We start from the raw sequence: 6,000 nt of genomic DNA on the forward strand, positions 1-6,000 counted from the left end.
TACAAAAACATGACCGCTCGATCAACTAGTCATTCCCTAAAAAGAGTCATCTACATATTGCTTTGTCTTTCAGGTAAAGGTTCATTCTCCATTTCTCATTGAAATATGTTCAGATCAATTTTAAATTGCTGGCATATTTAAATATAAAAGGGGAAATCCCGCTCAGATCTAATCAGTGTGTTTGGTTGAGAAGTTGTTTTCTTTGTCATTCGAAGAAGGAAACTTGTGGAATAATAAAGTCGGAAAACATATTCTGACAGAATTTTTAAAAAATGGTTTTGAGATCCATGTAATTTCAATATTCCCGATGTTTTGTATTTCGCATCATGTATACTGTAGCGTTATAAACATTTTAATTTGTGACAAAAACATGCCTAGGTCTTACAGATTTTTAAAAATCAAATAGACCTTTCGATATCCGCTGGCATGTATTTGTTGCGTTAATAACTTAAAAGCATAGTTTACCTGATAGAGTAATAGAGTAGCGGTGCATCATAACGTTCACATGAGTTTATGTTTTTCTTGAATTATTTCAATCACTACTTCGTGATTGCCCCGGGTATACAGGCTTCAAGCTAGCCTTTAATTATTTGTTTACATTTTTGTCTGGGGTGTGTGCAATTATCGAGGGTTTATGTGAAATAAAGCAATATCTAGTGATTTTGTTATAATTTATTGATTTAAAAAAATTGTTCTTGTTTTCTATATGAAATTCATAACATCATAGGCTTAGCAGTATAAAATTCCTCTCAAGTATAAAATATAAACATGTTACATAGATTGAATGTCGTTTGTATGTTATTTTAGAGTATGCAAGAGTCTAAATATATTTCGTGAAAAAATGATGAATAAGTACGCATATCAGTAATATTTTGTGTTGGGAACGGAGGAATCTAATGTAATCATTTGGAATTTCAAAAACCGAAGTATTGAAATGTGTTTTTGATTATTTATGATATATGCTGAGATATACCATGTCTAATTCTGATATGATTTTTCTAATGTAAAATACTGCAAAAAAAAAAAATTCTTTAAATGTCAGGTTCTCTCAATCTATTTACCATTAGCTCAAAGGTTAACAACCCTCTTGGGCTCAAGTAAAGCAAACCATAGCTAAATAGATAAATGTAGTTCGGTGTTTACGTTTTAGGGTATACACTTTTTCCCTAAATTACATTATGAAACATAATTATATTTGAAATCAGAAAAGTGGAACTGAACAGCAGGTAAAGTGTCATAAACAGAAGCCTAGAAATTGTTTCCATTTTTCACTTCAGTTATATGTCTGTATGAGTATTCTCGTATGTTATTGTAGCGAAGAATGTTTGTATCAATGCGGACCAAAATAATACCCTAATTTGGACATGCTTACACTTCAAAAAAATCTTTTTTTATTTTACACTAAAGAATATATTTGAAATATTTTTGAGCTTCTAAGCACCCACGCTTTTTATGTAACAAAAAGTGATCATAACATGACTTTTTTTTATTTAATGTGAAAACTACCAGGGTGAACATCGTCATAATTGATTTCGATCAAGGTACGTTTCCTTTCAGAACATTCTTTTCAAATCTGTTTTCTTTCCGTTTTACCCTCTTTATAAACCCAGCCGTATAAAATATCTTATTCACCTACGATACTGCGCCATGATATAGGGAGCGTGCCACTTCGTATGTCATGGTATGACTGGAAGGGATCAGACATAGAATTGTGTGGTTTCAAGGCAAAGTCACCCGTTTCTCTCTCTCTCTCTCTCTCTCTCTCTCTCTTTCCTGTTAAAAAAATCCAGGGTTCATGAGTAAACCTATATCGTTTACATAATAAAAACTAAGAAAAAGAACAACAAAAAACACTGCAAACACGATCAGTTGCATAACCCAATGTCTTTAATTCAGAGAAGAAAAATCGTTAGGCTGCGAGCAAGATTACTTTTAGAATTATAAAATGTCAGGTATCAATTGGACCATGTCGTTCATATTAATGATCTACTTTAGGCACAATCCTAAGTTTACTTGGGACAAAAATGACAGAGAAGAGACAAAAAAGTAAGGCCCGGCATACATTACGCTTCGATGTTTTTTTGTTCTGCTTCATTCGAATTTCATGACTGTTTTCTCAAACCTTGTGGGTCAATCATCGTTGAGTTTGAGTTACTAATTGTAGTACAAATCCCTTAGATTTAGATAATAATAAATAAAAACATGTATTACAAGTATATCAAAACGAAACCTTGAATGTAAAAATTAAAAACATAAACAAATAGTGGCTGGGAAACCAGAGCCTTGCATGCCCTTAACACACCCCCTCCTCCAAATAAGTACATGATTACATTTGCCTAGATTCGCTAATGTAGTATCATTAAATGATTGAATTGTGGGAAATGTATACTCAGATGCAATTCCAGTTGATATATGTTGAAGTCCCCTCCCCCTTCTTTGTCATTTAAAGTAGTTTCTCTCTGCCTGGGAACAGACTAAGGTTTCAACTTTTCGAGTGGAATGCCCAGGCCACCTTATCACAAGATATTATTTGCATAACAATAAACCAGGACCGACTCACTGAGCAAGAGATATGAAGTATTTTGATTGGTTGGTTAGTTCAGGGAAGTGGTCCCTCCCACCTCCCTGGTTATCAATAGTGATACATATTTCCTCTTGTTTCTTTTTTGAAGCACATTATCCAACTGACTTGCACTGTCCATGTACCTGTCCAATGCCACGTCACCAAACGGTGAAAAACAGACTCACGCAGCCTATGACCGTCTTTCCTTCCATACGGGTTAATTGGAACTTCTTCATGAAAATCTGATGAAACGAAAACCATTTGTGCAAAGGGAATCTGCATTCAATTGATTTCTGATTGATATTTTCCCCCCGGAAATAGGGAAATCGCATCGACCGATATTTCGCTCAGTGGAGGGGGGGGGGGGGGATGTTAACGACCATAATATTTTTTTCTCAGCACACCAACCCTTCCCTCCATTTCAGCAAACAATAAAAAATAAATACATTAAGGTTTTTTAACCCCCCCCCCCCCCTGCTCGTCACCAAACGGTGAAAACAGACTCACGCAGCCTATGTCTTTCATTTCACACGGGTTAATTGGAACTTCTACATGAACAATCTGATAAAACATTTGTGCAAAGGGAATCTGCAGTACATTGATGTCTGGATGATTTTCTTCGACACACTGCATGTTTCGATGTGCATGCAGGGGCCCGCCTTAGGGCCCCTTTTGGGGGTCGAGGGGGGCAGAGCCCTGGAAGCTCCGGGGTTTAGGCATTTAATTACAGTCAGATGAGCATATTTTGATACCTTATTTGTGACACTGGCAAGTAACTAATTGGTGTGGGGTCCAGGGGGCGGAGTCCCCAGGACCTTAGGGGGTTTTAGGCATTAAATTACCGTAAGATGAGTATCCAGTTAGTGGCATGCAGGGGGGGGGGCAGAGCCCCTGGAACCTCAGGGGGTTTTATGCATTTAATCACGGTTAGATGAGCAAAATTTGACACCTCATTGTGACAAAGGCAGGTCGATATTTGTTCTTTCTTTCTTTAGGAATTTGCCATCTTCCAACAAACGCATAAAAAAATATAAATTACTAAAGATTGAGGACAAGTTTCAGGATATATTGTCATTTCAGCAACATTTGTAAATCATCGGTATCGAATTAGAAATAAACCACGTTTGAACTATATTTGGAGGGCATCTGTCCCCCATCCCTCAAGCCCCCTCTTCCCCTCCCCCATCAGTGCCCAGTGCACCCCCCCCCCCCCGATCTACACCTTGTTGGCGGGAAAATCGCAACATATCTCCCCTCCTACCTTTATTCTTTCTTTTTTTTTCTTTTTTTTTCTATCCTATTTTCCTTTCCCTTCCCTTTCTTTTCTCTGTTTTAGGTTTGAAGGGGAAGACAAGGGCTTTTTGCTCCCCCCCCCCCGATCCACACGTTGTTGGCGGGATTTATCGCAACTGTTCAACTGTTTTTTCTTCTTCCTCTTTTTGCTCCCTTTTAGCTGTCCTCTTTCCCTTTCCTCCACCCCCCTTTGGGAGAGGATGGGGGCGGAGGCAAGGTGTCACAAGTCATCCCTATTTCAGACTTTGTTTACAAACATTGACCCAAATAGTAAGTCTAGTCATGTCTTTACTTTTGTCCAAAGATATGTAGTGCGGTTAGGTTATAAGCATTTCCTACTCAGGTGCTTCCTTCCTTTTGTCCAGCACAGTCTTGGGCTTCCTGCAAGTTTAGAATTCTTATCTCTATTAAAATTAGGGTGATTCAGATAGTTTTCTTGCAAATGTTTGTTGTTAAAAAGGTGAAGGCAATATTTTAGTAGCTTGGGCGTTGATTGAAATTCCTTATACAAGAGGAACCCTACCTAGAATTAATATTGGGCACTTGAAACTTAGAATCTGGAGAGGCAAGACCTCTTAGTGCTAATGTCTTAGAGCAGCCGCAGGCCCGCAGCAGCTAGCCTGCTAGGGGTTTGGTGGTTTCAGCCTGGCCAACAGAGTCGGGCGACGGCAGAATGTTTGGGTTGCACCTTTTGGAATTAGGCGTGGCAGTTTCTTGTATTGCTAGCTTGCACCAGAATTGTCTGTACTGGACACGGGCTGCTCCTGTCTGCCAAGCTTTCTTGTCACCAGTCAAGCTATGGCGTTCACTATGGCGTTAACCCTGGCGTAAACTTCAATTTTAACCAGGATGTAAACCACGGCGTAATGTTTGGCGTCCCTTACAAAAAAAAAAATGGTAAATGAATGGTGTTTGAATGGTAGCATCAATGGTGAATGGTGTTTCAATGGTGGAATTGTATGGTGAATGGTGTTTCAATGGTGGCGTCTGTATGGTGAATGGTCTTTTAATGGTAGACTCTGTATGGTCAATGGTGTTTCATTGGTGGAATCGTATAGTCAATGCTGTTTCAATGGTGGCGTCTGTATGGTGAATGGTGTTTCAATGGTAGAGTCTGTATGGTGAATGGTGTTTCAATGGTGGAATTGTATGGTGAATGGTGTTTCAATGGTGGAATTGTATGGTCAATGGTGTTTCAATGGTAGAGTCTGTATGATGAATGGTATTTAAACGGTGGAATTGTATGGTCAATGGTGTGCCAATGGTGGATTCTGTATGGTGAATGGTGTTTCAATGGTGGTATATGATGGTGAATGGTGTTTCAATGGTAGAGTCTGTATGGTAAATGGTGTTTCAATGGTGGAATTGTATGGCCAATGGTGATTCAATGGTGGCGTTTGTATGGTGAATGGTGTTTCAATGGTAGACTCTGTATGGTCAATGGTGTTTCAATGGTTGAATTGTATGGTCAATGGTGTTTCAATGGTATTCCCATTGTATGGGGTAACAGTGCACTGTATCTTAGAAATAGAATTGGAGTACTCCAGAAGCGTGCAATACGTGTTATTTGCAATTCACAACCTCTTGCCCACACAACCCCTTTATTTCAGCAGTTGAGTATTTTAAAAGTGGATCAAATGTGTAGTTTGCAAATTGCAATTTTTATGTACTCCTATTTTAAGAACATTTTACCAGATAGTTTTAATAATTATTTCACTTCAAATTGTACAATTCATAGCCATAGTACCAGAAATTCAAATCACTTAAGATTACCGTTATATAAATATAGTTTCTCTCAAACAACAATTTCTTACACTGGTGTAAAATCCTGGAATTCAATACCAGTAGAGATTAAGAACAGTCCGACACTTTCTAATTTTAAACGTAAATTTAAACTGTATATTTTACATAAAAACAATTCACAAACTTATAGTGGTACAATATAATTTTTTTGTTTGCCTGTTTAATTTGCCAACTTAGTTTTGTTTTATCATGTACTGTACGTCGCTATTGTTTGTGGGTTTTTTGTTTGTTTTTGTTTTTTATTTGTTTTTATATATAAAAATATCCATAATATCTAATATTGTTCTGGGGATTAGCCTCGACAGGTCCCTGGCCTTTGTTGGTCCCCCCACATGTTTTTT

This window comes from Strongylocentrotus purpuratus, unplaced genomic scaffold (assembly GCF_000002235.5).
Source record: "Strongylocentrotus purpuratus isolate Spur 01 unplaced genomic scaffold, Spur_5.0 spur5_scaffold_20, whole genome shotgun sequence".
Lineage (NCBI taxonomy): Eukaryota > Metazoa > Echinodermata > Echinoidea > Camarodonta > Strongylocentrotidae > Strongylocentrotus > Strongylocentrotus purpuratus.